Source organism: Cyprinus carpio, chromosome B24, assembly GCF_018340385.1.
Source record: "Cyprinus carpio isolate SPL01 chromosome B24, ASM1834038v1, whole genome shotgun sequence".
Classification (NCBI taxonomy): domain Eukaryota; kingdom Metazoa; phylum Chordata; class Actinopteri; order Cypriniformes; family Cyprinidae; genus Cyprinus; species Cyprinus carpio.
Genome location: NC_056620.1, coordinates 1,647,443 through 1,663,264, shown reverse-complemented (window position 1 = coordinate 1,663,264; position 15,822 = coordinate 1,647,443). Strand labels below are relative to the sequence as shown.

Here is a 15,822-nt window from a genome sequence, read left to right as displayed (position 1 = left end):
AATAACACTGATCAGTACACACAATAACTACTTGTTTCTGAAACAAGTGGACTTCAATCAATCAATCAATCAATCAATCAATCAATCTCCAATGAAAATAGCATGTATAGATTTACTTCACAGATGGACCTTCTCATGTTATGATATTTTTCATAACAAATGTATCAATAAAGTAAAATAATAACAATTCATAAAATATAAGGATTACACTTTAATAAATATGCAAGCAAATAAATAGCATTCTCAATCATAATCTAATTGTTTGAACTTTATTATTATTATTATTATTATTATTATTATTATTAAAGTTATTATGAAGTTTTTTATTGAGTGTTGGACTGAGATTGCTCGTGGCGTCATAAGTCAGAGCTGATGACGTCGGATGTATTTCCTGTAGGGGCGGGGCCTGTGTGAGCGTCTGCTGACGTCATAGTTTTTCATCCAGCGTTCATCAGCTCTTCTTTCCAGTGCAAACACGTAGACGACAGATGCGGCCAGCGGACTTTGTGGAATAGTTGTTTTCTCAGCGGACGGACGCAGGATGGAGTGATTTGTTTTGACTGAAGGATTTAAGAGAAGCTCTTTTAGGGTTAAAGAGAAACAGAAGGATACACGTTGACAAAAGACCCCTATGAGGCTTCGAAAGTGAAGAGAGAAAACTAGTAATAAAAGCCCAAAGGTAAAGTTACCGTCTGAATGCTGCCCGCCGAGTGAGAGGACGCAGTTTCATAGGGGTTTAATTTTATAGAAAGTGGTGTTTAAATCAGACGTGAGTGTTATTTAAAGCGAGAGATGTGTGTCTCGAGTAACGGTTCGTCTCGAAGATATTTTAGGTGCTTTATAAAAAGATGTTGTTCTTCTGGTAGGTTACTCCTAAAGCCTCTCACAGACACCATTACTGGCTTTTTCCTTCTTTTTCTTTTTTCTTTTTTTTTTCTAGCACACAACAGGGGATAAAAAGGTTCGCAGACATTTTTTTGTTGTCGTTTTGTTTAATGTTCCATCTGTTTTTTATATCAATATGAATGCAGCACAACTGTGTTGATAGAGAGAATGATCTTTCTTATCATTTTGTGCCTCTATACTATTTTCATTTGATTAGTTATATATATATATATATATATATATTGTCATTTTTACATTAAAAAATCTAGAGCTCAAGCTTTACATTTCATGTGGAACTTGGGTAATTCACGTACTGGCTGAGTATTTGTACTATATAAAGCACATATTCTGCATGATTGTATTCTACATCCCTAATCCTGCCCAATACCTAAACTAACAACTGCCTTACTATTAATAAGCAGCGAATTTTATTGAGTCAAAAGTCATAGTTAATGGTTTGTTAATAGTAAGAATTGGACCTCAAAATAAAGTGTGACCAGAACTTGATTTGGACTTTGAAAAAAATATGATTCTTAGAAATCATAGGCATTGTGTAAATAAGAAATGAAATGAGAAATAAACAAAAAGAAGTACTTTGAGCTAGTAATATAGGTTACATGACTATGTAATGGATTCGCTCATCTGTTTTCTTAGGTAAATGCATCTAACCGCTATCCAGTATTTAAACACAGGCCATGGTGTTCATCTGGACTAACTATACAGTACAGAATGACTGTATACTGTATCTACACACATTTTCCTTTTACTGTATAACTAGGGTATATATTGGACACAAATGGAAAACATGAGTTAGAGAAACACACACACACTCAAAAGATATCTGTCTACAATCAATTTCTCAAATATGACCAAAGCAAGTCTGCTTCATAAAGCTGACATGTTCCTTTAAAATGTCAAAACTCCAGGAAGCCGTCTGCATTGATTCACTGGATGCAGTGACACTCTTGTACACATTTTAATCAGAAGAGGACGTCTGGCTGCTCTGTGCTTTAGAACAACCTCGCGTCTGACAGCAGAGGAGTAAATGGGCGTGAGACTCAGTGTAGGTGGAATAAATCAGGTGTGTGGTCAGTAGCATCTGTTCGCTGACAGTACGTGACCTCTGACCTTCACAACAGCTGCTGGACAGAAAGAAAAAAAAACTTTATTTTTGGACCTTTAACCAGCAACTCCTTTTGACAGATAAGTGCTGGGAAGTTGTGTCCTCTCTGAGAATGAATACACAATCATGTGTTGTGTTCCTGCTTTGTTGGTTATTTATAGATGATTAAAATAGTTTACATATGAAGGTATCACTCGTGATTCTAACTTTAAATTAGTGGTTAGGTTTTCTCGTGAGGTTTAAGTGCAAATGCAAAGGAAAGTGTTGGAGTTTCGATTCAATGCTGGACACTTGTTGACTGCTTTACCTGGTCCAAGGTATTAAAATTCAAATGCTTATTTTTTGATGAAACTCAAATAAATGAGTTCAGATCAAAAGCTCAACTAAAAGCAAACAATTCTTCAATTTTATCCAAAATCTTAATAGAAAAATATCCATAGTAACATGTAGATAATAATGCTTTAGTGTTGGAATAGAACTAACCCAAAAAAAAGTTCTGATCTTAGTAGAAAAATATTCATAGGAACAGATCCAGTCATTGTTTTCCAGACCTTTTTTGGCAGTCGTCCTGGATCCAGGAATAGAACTAACCCAAAAAAATATAAAATCCAGATTAAAGGATTACAAAAAAAATAAAATAAATCTGTCATTATTTACTTCTGTTGTTCTAAAACCATATCCACTGTTTTACTTCACCCCATGACGCTTTGCATGAATAATGGAAGTAACTTCCGTTAAACATTAAATAATAAGCAAAAGTTTTGCTCTATCAACACAATAATATGTTTTTTTTCAAAGACTGAGTACAATGGGGTGAGATTATTCTACTCACCCTAAAACCATCTAACATTAAAAGGACAAAAGCATTAACAAATTACTTTCAACATACCATGGATAAGTCCTAAAGCTAGATTCTGTCCGCAGCAACATTAAGAACATGTTAAATATCACTGGAGTAATATATGTCTACAATCGAACCTGGAAGAGACGTCAGGATTTAGGAAGAAAAAACAAGAGATTGTTAGTGCATTCTAGTTAATTATTCATGGGATATATTGTTGGCTTTTTTCATATTGTTTCAGCAGACTGAAAAGAGCTCTCGCCATAGATATTCTTGTTATTTTACATCACATTAAAATACCAAGAGTTGTGTTATTCTCCTGACTTCTGAAAATAGAACATGAAGGACAATGAACAGCTCATTCAGTCAAACTGACAGAGAAGGATTATTTGTAGCACTACCTTATGAATTAAAATTATTTGTTTTAGTCATTTTGAGTGGACCGTCCCCAAACCACAAGTGCTATAGGCTCATTGGGAAGAAGGTGGATAATTATCTTTCATGGAATACAATTTTTTATTTTATTTTTTTTTTTTTTTTTTTTGCAAAGATTTGTTTTCATTCCTCATGTTACAGTGACAGTGAATGGTGGCCAGGAGCTGTCAAGCTCCCCAAAGTCACAAAAAAATGCATATAAGTAGCCGGAGATTATAAATTTTGCTTTATATGCTTTATATTTTAATTTAAAATAATCTAATCAAGATTATTAATTTTACATTATTTATAATGCTTTATATTTAAATGTGACAAAGTATGATCAAGTATACAGTACACAATAGTCAAAGAAATTTGGCATCATGGCATCAAACCTGGGGTTACATGTCTTGAAATTTCATATCTGAATAAACAATAACGTGTGAGTATACACAAGTTTCACACACAGCCATGTCATTGGTTCTGTGGTACTATTTTTTGTCATGTTTGGACATTTCTGGCAGTCTGATCACCATTATTTTAATGGATGAATGCAAGTTGCTTGGACACTTTGGAGACACTTTAGTTTCTCTACCCATTTCTCCTTGTAGACCGTTTTGTGCTGCCTAAAAATGTCACAAAGATTGCATGTTGTTCTCCGTGTCTGTTACTTTATCATAGGGCCATTGTAAAGCTGTCAGACTTAAATCTTAAAACACATGTGTCTGGAAGAACTCGGCTCTAAAATGCCCTTTTCTTCTCAAAACATTTGGCTTTTCAGAAAATTACTCTTCAGTATTCTTAATGCGTATATTTTGGTTTATAAAGGATTGGGATCTGTGACTGTGGGCACATTTGTTTTAAACTCTGTTCTCAAATGTATGTTTTCATGTTGTGATAAAGGAGCTCAGAATGTGTGTCTATCTCCTCTCCACTGGTAAAATCTCTTGTTTGATGTTGGTCTGCAAAACAGTCCCGTGTCTAATCTGATCTACTATTTGTCCCCTCCCTGTTTTCTTCGAGCCTTCTGTTATTGTCTGATCTCGGTTCTCATTGCTCTTACCGGTCAGCAAATGAGAAAGAACCTTTCTTTGCCGGTGTACAATGTAAGCAGTATTCATGTGAGCCAGCGGAGGTCACACAGTAAATTAGCTTGAAATTGACCTGCAGTGGCATGTGGTCAATGCAGGATTGTGTAGCTGGTCTCTCGACCGTTTTAACCAATCTTCTTGCCAGTCTGTCATGAGTAAAAATGCTGAAAACAACTGTTGTTGTTCATGCTGAGTGAAGGGAATAGAACAGAAAACTATTTTACCCAAAAAATGTGCTTTGCAGTAAATGCATATGCAAATAATTTCCATGTGTTAGCAGCTACATTATTCACATAACATTTTAAGGTGTACTATTATTCTTACCTCTTCAGTGAGCATTAACTGGTTTGTTAAGGTCTTTGGGTAAGTATATGGCATGCAGTATCATTATTTTGGGATCAGGTGAGTGAAGTTTGGCACAGTGAACAGCTGGTGTTGTACAGCTGTGGGTAGAAATGCAGAACCATTCAGACGCATCTGTCAAAAAAAGAAAACCAGTTCACAAAGTGAGACATTATATTCTTCCTCATCTGGGATAAATTCTCACCAAACAGGAAGGTTAATCTTAATTCAGTTGCCCTCATTTGAACTAGTTTCAGAACAGTTTAATGTCACTGGGAGTAATTCATCTCACATTGAAACTCACTGGAAAGAAATCAGTCTCCGAACAACAAGGTAGAACTTTTGTACTTGGAATGTTGCTGTACGGAGAATGCTGCATTGCATATAGAATTATTGGTGGGGGGGGGGGGGGGTCCCCAATATGTAAATTTGGGGGGGGTGCTAAAAGCTAAATTATGGAAGGGCTGACAGCATCTAAAAAGTAAACAGTAGAAACATTAAATATTTGCAAAACATTTACATCCCAATTATATTTATTTAGCTACATTTTCACAGTTTTATAGGTATACAGTATTGCAAATCTCTTAACCCTATAAACATTAACACTCTTCAACAATAAAAAATTAAAATTACTAATAGGTAGAAAAATGTACAGTGGCAATCATTTGCAACCATGCACCATTATATAGATGCATGCAATATAACACCACCTGAAATATGGCATGTCACATGAACACCAAAAAGCATGCGATGACATACATTGGTCAAAACGATTCTTGAGGCAACAAATATAGGATTTTTGAAGATTGTATGATTTAAAGTTGCTACTGAGGTTGTAGATGAAGATCATTGAATAAAAACGTGACATGGCTTCCTGTGGATTCTGAACATTTGGATTGTAGTGCAAGTATAAAAGACTGTTTGTGATCCTTTAATGTTGCATTTTGGACATATTTCCTGGTATTTTTTTTGAGTCATAGCACATTCAGAAAACTGCAGTGGATAATAAAATATTACATAAATAATAGTTAAATAATTACAGAATTTGTATTTATTTTAAGGCTTTAAAGTGCAGTCTTGGTTACCATGTAATCCTTTGAAATAAGTTTCTGCCAGATTTCTAACTGAACAGAATTAAGTGACATAATTTCAATTTAAGTAAATGAGTCAAATGAATTAAATAAATCCGAATGAAAACATAATCTCAGTGATAGTCAACAGCAATTATTTCAACCAATTTATTTTAAATATTTGATTAAAAAAAGTAATAATAAGGACCTGCTACATATGTATATTTGCAAATACGTACATGATTTATGTTTTGCTGTCAATACATGAACACTGTACATTTTATTGTCCATGGTATGAAAATATAGTTACATAGATTTAAATCAGAGGTTCAGTCTCCAATTTTTAAATACTTCAAACACTGGTCTAAATAAATAAATAAAACATTACAGTTATAACTGTTGTCCCAGGAAACCAATTCCCTACATCTTTTATCTTGTTCATCTTGTATCCTGTTTAGCTGTGTCACAAGATAGATAATGTGTGTGACGTGAATGTATATTTCATGTCACAGTCCTCATTTCCTGTTGGGTTTATGATTTGTGATAACGACCACCTGACTGTACCCTTACTTGTTCAGTTTTGTTTTACTGCCCAAAATTGGACTGACCAAGAGACCAATACAGATCTTAGACAAAAAACGTCCATTTCCTCTAAACTATTATAAGCCTCCCTATCTGCCGAGACATTGACAGCTCTATTGCGCTTGCAATGGTAACACTTTACAACAAGGGTCTGTAGGTTAAGTTTAGTTAATGCAATAAACTATGAATTACGAATGGACATAAATTTGAAATGAACATTAGTGTTTAGCATTAAACATTAATCTACATTAATAAATGGTAGACAGTTGTTGTTTAATGTTCACAGTTAATTAGCATGATACCTAATGCAAACTAAGTTTAACTGTACCGCTGTAACCTGTTGGCTTGGCATTGAACTGCTTTAACCTTGTATGACTGAAAGGTTTTGTTCAGAAGTGTTATTGTCCGCTGAGTCATCCCCTCCATTACAGTGAATTATTCATTCATATTCAATAATAAAAATGATAGATGAGCATGTGACTGCTCCATTTTCCAACCACTTAAATCATGCACTTGACCTCAGTGATGCATCAACTAGGTGGAATATGAATCAGATCAGTTCAAGCCTGAAGGGGATTCACTATGAAAGAAATACAGTGCATAACATTTTTCATTTGTTATTTTATTATACATTTGTCAATTAAGCTTGTTCATATAAGATAAAACAAAACCACTTCTGGTTTGGTTTTCATGGGCAGGTATATTGGTAGATATGACAAAGGTTCTGGTGGTTTGGTTTTCATGGGCAGGTCTTCACCGCGAAGGGTTTCTGGATGTTTGCCAAACTGCATGCTGGTTTCATGTGTGATAGGAACGATTCCTGGAAAGCCAACACAACGGTTAAAAGGAACTAGTCAGGCAGAAGCAGTAACATTACAACGGCCCTAAACCCTGTAATGCCAGCTTCAGGTCTCAGAGGCGTAATATATCATGCTCAGTGTAGTCTATGCATTATGTGTTTGCAAGTCTAACTCTCACCCAGCCTTCAGTTTGATTAATTCGGCTGCATTTGACTGATACTAGCAGAGAAGTCTTTGTTCTGGTCATTGGGAAAACATCTTGGGGATTCCTGGTATGTTTTTTAGGAGGAAGGTATAGTTTGTGGTTGACTACTGAGGGTGGAGAAGATGAAATGAAGGGGTTGGGCTTAGGGTGGAACCCCTACATTTATCCAAAAACACAAAAAGGATCAAGTAAACACACGTGGCATTTCACAAAAAAAACGTGCCCATGCCTACATTTTTGCAAAACTCCAAAAAGGATCAAATAAACACACGTGGCATTTCGCACAGTTTCTTTTCACACAAATTATGATAACAATGGCAGATTATTGAATAATAAAGACTTATTTTCATGTGGTTCCTTGCAAAATGCTATTTTATGATGACTTTGAAACACTTTTACTGTAGTGCATGACTTGTAAACTAATACATTTTGAAGTTTGCATCTCATAACCAGCTTTTCTGATATAGTAAACTTGCTCAAAAGCCCACCTGGTACAGCATGCACTTGCAAAGTCCTTGAATCACAACAAGTAACAAAAAAACAGCTAAAAGACTTGTAGAAACAAGCTAAAGCGTTTTTTTTTCACAATTGTTTAAGTTAAAACTATTGGTTACATTTACGGTCAGTGTAGAAAGTACATTGTTTTCAGGCACAATAAAAATTATAGCACCACTTACCAGACATTTATTTTCCAAACTGCCACAAAATGTACAACAACCAGTGTAATAAAAAATTGCAAGATTCACATTCATCTGTTTTGGATAAAGCTGTAGCACTTTTATTGCCACCCACTGGACATGTTGCAAAATGTTTAAGATGCAGTGTAATGTAATTTTGCAGAAATGTCACCACAGGCACATATTAATATTTGTAAGATGACTTTTAGCATCAATCCAGGTGCTTGAACTACAGTATAACAACATTGCAGGCAGTTACTGTAGTGCTACTGATTAGCCATTCTTAGATGTGCTGTCAAAACGACAGAATGAGAAAAAATCCCATTGATTTACATTAAAGGAGGAACCCAAGCCTTATCATAGTGACGTGTGCCAGTAACACCCAGAGCCATATCGCAACATACTAAAGAAAAAAAAAAAAAAACACTTTGAACACTTTTAGCAATGACCATAACACCCTATCATCATGGTGTTTACATTTGTATGAGTAAAGGATGATGGCATTATATTTGGAAATGTAAAAACCGAGTTGCTATTTGTAGTAGCCTGCACAATGAATGCTCTCTCTTTGTTTCTTATGCTGGTGTCTGTCTGCTGCTTGGTGATTACATACATCTTGTACTATTTGTGTCGTTGTTGAATTGTGGTTGGCTAAGTAATGTCAAGTACAGCAGAAAGTGGTATTGATCCAGTATGACTGTGAAGGATGGGCTTGAACTCGAGCATTAGCATGGTCAATATTCCCCTAAATGTCCATCTTAGAAAGAGCGTTACTCTTTGATATTTAACAATATTCACAATCGATTTTGTTGTTTGAAAGTCAAGCATAAGGTCAGTTTTGCAAGTGCATTGTTTTTGTCAGCCAAACCTCTTTGACCTAAAATATTCGTTTTTTTATTAATAATATTGGTTTACAGCATGCATGTAATTTATTAAGAAAACTGAAATGCTCATGTTTCAGCAAAAGTAGGACTCCTCAAATATCTATTTTTGCATTAATAGTTCAAGTAAAAAAAAAAAAATCTTAATAAAACATTAATGAAACAAAATGCCACTCAAGGGTATTTAAAGAAAGATTATTTCATGACTGTGTTTTTTAACACAATGACGGGCACTTTGTAATAATGTCTAATTAAATGTTTAATTTTCAAGGACATTTCAAATTTGTTCAATTTGTTTTAAACTTTTGTTTATGCTTTCATTTTAATGTGTTGACTAACATACTAGGCTCATGTAAAACAGACGTGTAATTAAAAATATATTTAAATAAATGATTATACATTATTTTAATGCATACACAAGTTTCGGTAATACTTCGTTTCAAAGTGCCCCTGTTACATGTCCTTACTATAGTAATAATAATAGTAAATTATTCATAATTACAAACAATTAACCCTAAACCAAGCCCTAACCCTAATGCTGTAAATACATGCTGTTAAATAATAATGCTCAGTACTTGTTTGTATAATTACGCTGAAACAACTGTACCTTGTTGAAGTTACACTTTATTTTATGGTGTCCTTGTCACAAATTGAGTACATAAAAAATTTCTGAGTGCTTGAGAAGACCAAAAATGAATCTTTAAATGAGCAACAGAAGCAGTCAAGAGACTTTCTTCAGAGCTGCAGACGGATTGTTCAGCTTGGAGCTCATTGCACGCTCCCCCGTTTTAAAGAGACATTATCTCATGGTTGTGTTTGGCCCTCGTTTCAGGACAGAGGTTGAATGGGGCATTCGTGGGAGTTAGTTCTGATCCCTCTGTCCCAGTCCAGAATGGAAAAGACAGGGAAGAGAGCAGAGAAGAAAGAGGGGTTTCTGCTTTCCATGCAGCGGTTGAGGGGTTTGAAGTTTTGTTCTGGACTGGAGGTGAGGTTTCAGTGTCCTGGAGAGAACAGCTGCCCTTTCCTGTTTTTCTTGAGTGTTTTTTTTATTGTTATTATTATTTGCATTTGCATTTATCTTTGTGTTATCTTCATAAGCCAAAGAAAATTACAGTTGGATCAGAAGAAAGTTGACTTCTGGTCAAAAAGAACAGACCTTCAGCAACAGCTGAGTCTTGTTGTGATATTATCTGTGTCTTGGACCACACCGTTTTTTACCAGAGCATTGTGTAGATAGCATTATAATTCCCATGATGGTCTCTTTAGCCTCCCCCCAGCATTCCTGAGTCCAGCTGTGAAACCTCATTGAACAGAAACAGAGTAATGACCATGTCATTTTTTATCTTTTTTATTTTTTTTTAGTTTGACACCTAAATGGTGTTTTACAAGTTGGTTTATGTTCACACTCTTAATTAGGACCCAAAATGTGTTTTTCTTGACTGGATCAGGGTTATCATTGTTACCTAACACTAAAACTGTTAAAAAAAAATTAAAATAAAAAAAAAGTCAAACTGAAATAAACAAAAAAAAATAAAAAAAAAACTAAAAATAAAAATAAAAACTACAAAACAATATAAAAAACAAAAACAAAAATGTAAACCAAAAATGAAAACTACAAATGTACAAATAAAACCTACATCACAATGTAAGCCAAAACTACAATAGTGTATACATAATATTAAACTAACCTGGGCTGAATGAATGAAAAATAAGTGTTGACTTAATTGACTCTTTGCTACTGAATTAAAAAAAAAAAAAGAACAGAATAAGGCTTATGCACACTTTATATTTGTATTAAAGGACACCACGGGGATAGTTGTCACAATGGGAACCTGCTGTTTATTGAATTTTTTGTTTGTTTGTTTTTTTTGAAGTATGAAATGCCTTTTAATGCATGTTTTTGTAAAACAAACAAACAAACAAACAAACAAACAAAAAACTTTTTTTTTTTTGTCATTTAGGGGGTGTTTACATCATTTTTAACAAAATTTTAAGTGATTTGGCCGGTCAATTACATAACAACAGTGTTTTGGGGGCCTGCAACACAGTTTTAAAAATGGGTTTCAGTGTGCAAGTTTTTATAAAAGATATGATTATAATCTCTTTGTAAACTATATCAACGTGAATTTGTGAAAACTGTGAGATCATGTGTGTGCATATTATGTGCTTGCGTAGTGTTTCTTTACAAAGTGATATCTCCAAACTACTGGCCTGGCAAGCGTAATACAGCGTTTTTAGTCGTTTTCACAGATCCGTCTGAACAGGGATCCCATCTGCATGCAAAACTTTTCAAAATGCGAATGAAAAACCTTTCCGTTTTTAGCACATCGTTGTCATGTAAACGTACCCTTGTAGTCAGTGTAACGGGAAGCGTTTGGTGTGACCTCACAGAGCTAAACTCTCAGAGACACACGGTCTAATCTGGTCTCTCTGCCCGACATGCTGTCTGCACACCGTGTATAAACAGCACACTGAGAGGAACCGTTAACATACACAAACACACACAAACACACACTAAATCACACAAAATTAAACAAACTATACAACACTATACAACAGACACAGCCTAACAACTTTCAGAGGTGTTACCGAGTTACTTGTGATTTAATCTGGGCTGCCGCAGGTCCCACAGTGGCTCGCTTTAGCGTTTAAAGGGAGAAATTCCTCTAAGCCACCTCATCTCTGCCCATTGAGTTTAATGGAAACCACATGCATTACATTTAGCAGGGAAGTAAAAGGCATTTCAGCCTCACCCTGGACGCCCCATATGAGCAGAAGGGTGTTTTTGTTTCCAGCACTAGTTATATTTGTGATTTCTTTGGAACAGCCTTTAATGTAATGTGTAATTCAGTGGCATCAGACGTGTCTTACATCAAGCCGGTATCACGTTATGAACATCTGTCAACACCTTTGGATAATGATATACTATTTGTAGACCTTGCTGGGTGCTAGGTTTGTGCATTTTTACTATGGTTTTGTACGTTGAACTATGGCATACAGTAAAATATTTGGCTGGGGGACTTAATAACTTAAGCTTAAAGGGAAATATTTAAGTGCAAACTGAATGTAAAGTTTCAGACAATCAAAAAAAAAAAAAAAAAAATGTTAAATAAAAAGGAAAAATTATATTAAATGCAAATGCATGAACTTTAGTATATATTTATTCACTGTATTTAAAAAAAAAAATCAAAGTAGGAAACAAAACTGAATATTGGAGTATGGTTTTTCTGCATCAAAATTTCATGTTAAATGTAACTTGTTGCTGTTTCTATGTCCTTGTTTAAATCTAGCAATTTTTGTGTCCATACCAAATTTGTTTCAGTGTAAACTAAAATATACTTTAATGTAATTTCTATTAAAAATTGTCATGTCTGTCATGTTTAAATATATTTGTTATTACTCATTTGTAATTAAGAAGTGATTTAGTACACTTGAAATATATTAACTTTAATCTGTAATCTGAAATAACACAATACAGTGAGTACGTTTACATGCACACTTTTTGGTTCAATCGGGACTGAATTCATTACGATTGATGAATCTGATTGTAGTGTTTACATGAACGCTAAATAAAGTGATCGGGTTGATATGCGCGTTTATATGTCAGATTTTTTGACATGCACACACTGCTCAAATAGTGAAAGTGTAAAGTGAAAGTGACATAGATAATATAGTTTCTCACTGTTTGTGCATAATAAACACTCTCCTACATGGTTTTTAACAGCAGAATCACGTTTACACGTAAAAAAAAAAAAAAAGCCCCTCCCCGCACCCAAAATGGGTTGCCTGTGAGTGAGTATCCAAAAAAAAAAAAAAAAAGCCCCTCCCCGCACCAAAAACTTCTTGCACATTATCTATCAAACAAAACAAGGTTGTCCTGCTCCAACACGCATTTATACAACACTTTATTCAAAAGGAAGAGCTGCTCGTTCCGCGTGTCATACGTCATTACGTTATTTCTGCGTCATTGCACATGCACAGTCCTTTCAGTTTCGTGGTTAAATTCGATCAAGTGTTTACATTCACTCTTAATTGTATTAGAAGAGGAACAAACCACCCCCTTCAATCCGATTGAAATTTCATTCGGATCGAGCTCAATCAGATCAGTTAAGGTGTTTATATGAACGTTTTTTTTCAATCTGATTGAGCCGTCAATCCGATTACCAGAATTATAACAATTACAAAAAAACTAAAAAACCAGTGAGAATTATAACAAGTACTTTAAATGTGTAACATGTCTTTAAAGCATGAATAAGATTTAAAATGAACTAAATTCAACATTTATACACTTAATTGAAAGTTTGTTAAAAATACTAAAGAGCATAGACATAAAAGTATCTCTGTAAGTAAGTGGCCTTTTGTTTAATTTAATAGTATGTTAATTGTTAGTACACGTACACTACAAGTGCATATCCACTTCTTTTTCTCAAGGGTTGGTATGTTCCTCTCCAGGAAGTTTTTATTTAATTATTTAATGTCCTGTTTTTTAAGAATATATCAGGACAGGAAAGAAAACATTTGTCAAGCCTTCTACTTCAATATGAGGAAACTTATTTTTGCACATGATAATGTTAGCCGCTCATACTTTTCAATAGATTTCATTGTAGTGAAGACATCGCTGCATCCAAAGTGCTTCTGAACCCCTCACTAACATGTGGAGCCAAACAAAGGATCATTTATTAGCCAGACACAACACACGGCCTCATGGGACACACTAATCAATAATGCTTTACCTGGCAGGACAGACAACAGCCATCTATGCTTTCAGTGGGCTAAAGTGCTCTGAATCTAATGAGAGATCACTCTTACAGGAACTACAGAGAAATTGTAGTTGTAGACATTGTAGCTGAATTTTTGAACTTGAATTTTTCATAATCATTATAGATTAAAATAACCTATAATTTTAATAATATTTAATAATAAATAAGTTTGAGTCATTGTGTAATCAGAATACAATAATGACAGAATATCCTTGGACAGAGTACACATGGTAAATATATAATAAAAAATAAAAAATAATAAAAATGTTTATTCTACAGATGGTCTGTATTTTTTTCTTAATATTTATTTATTTTATGTATGTATGTATTTATTTATTTATCTAAAAACACATACATCACAATGACAAATATTTAAAATATAAAATAAAACAAATAAAAAATAATAAAATATTTATTCTAAATTTCCTAATAAATATTCATTTATAACATAAACTACCTATCTATCTATCTATTTATTTATTTATTTATTTAAAACACATACAGTACATCACAACAAATATTTAAAATATAAAATAAAATAAATAGAAAATAATAAAATATTTATTCTACAGATGGTCTGTATTTTTTCCTAATATTTATTTATTTATAAACACATACATCACAATGACAAATATATAAAATATAAAATAAAAAAATAGAAAATAATAAAATATTTATTCTACAGTTGTTCTGTATTTTCCTAATATTTATTTATTTATAACATACAGTACGTCACAACAAATATTTAAAATATATAATAAATAAATTGAAAATAATATTTGTTCCTTCATTCATTCATTTATTTTTACAGTGTATTTCTCTAGTATTCTATTGAGTTGAGTTTTTAAAGATATTGTTTGTCCGCTCGAGTAACTCCCTTTGCCTAAAGGAGTCGGCACTATTTCTGGCAGGGCAAGAGCCACTAAGAAACGGTCTGAGCAGTGAATGATGGTCACTCTTACCCAGGAATGGCATCTGAGAGGCGGTATTTAAATAAGCCCAGCAGTTCCTCTCGCAGGAGCTGAGAATAGATGAGCTCTGTTGGGTGATGAAGGTTTATGACCTCCAGTGAACTCAAGGTCATCATTCTGAAAATATGAGCAGTAATTTTTATGTGCATTTTGGAATATGGCATTAAAAAAAGCTGAATGGAAACACTTAAGATGTGCATAAATTCTAAAAATGCACATAAAAAAAACAAACTTAGTTGGATCTCAACTTAATTTCTTAATTAACTAAATAATTTTTTTATCCAATGAGAAAACATGAACATGAACTAGATTTACTGAATAAATTCCTCAATGCACGTTAAAAAAGTGATGTGACTTTACGCAATGGGACAGCATAACATGACTGAAAGCAAGATAAATCATGACCACATTTATTGCATTTCGCCTGCATGCTCTGAGGCACAAGTAATTTATTTTCTATGAAAAAAACCCACAGTGACTTCTACTGCAGCAAATGACCTTTTTCTTAGTGATATTTGGCGCCAGTTGATCAGTAAGTGACTATTTTGTTCTCTTTGGCTCACTGGATGGAAACGAGTTGGTAGTTGGTAGAGAGTTGGCAAATGTACTATGATGAGAACAAAGAACTGAACAAAACTAGCAGAATAAATGCACAAGACAAATGAGGGAAACAAGAAGGGCTAATTAATTTACACTGAACCAAAAGTAGAAAACACAGACAATACGTGATTTGTGTTTTCCAAAAGCATAGTTAGACAACTATGGTCACAAGTTATATTGTTACCAACATAGTTCAATGATTTAGTATTTCCTGAATACGAAGTTCCAAGAACATTTAAAAAAAACCTTGCAAAGTTCTGTGGTTGACCTACAGCTCTCAAACTGTGGTTAGAAGTGTAGTTTCTTGTTAGTGTGACGTGGACTCACATGTAGTGCATATACACATTTAATTCTGTGTCTTTTAGTTGGTTAATAGAATTAAAGCCCATATGCGTCCGTGCTCTAGTACCCCTGGGAATCCCTGGAGTGGTGTAAGAAAACCTGCAGAATAACAGAAAACAAAAATAGAGAAGCAGTCCTCAGGTGAAATGTATGTAATTTACATCAAACTGATTAATTAACAGAATGAATCACTCCACTGCCTCATTAACAACAGTTGAGCTTGGAGTGGTGGATGTCT

General features: G+C 34.0%; 1 pseudogene; it reads left to right on the top strand.

The window, feature by feature from the left end:
• The first annotated feature begins 435 nt into the window (after positions 1-435).
• The window catches only part of LOC109091967, a 32,659-nt pseudogene continuing 17,272 nt past the window's right edge, over positions 436-15,822 (top strand).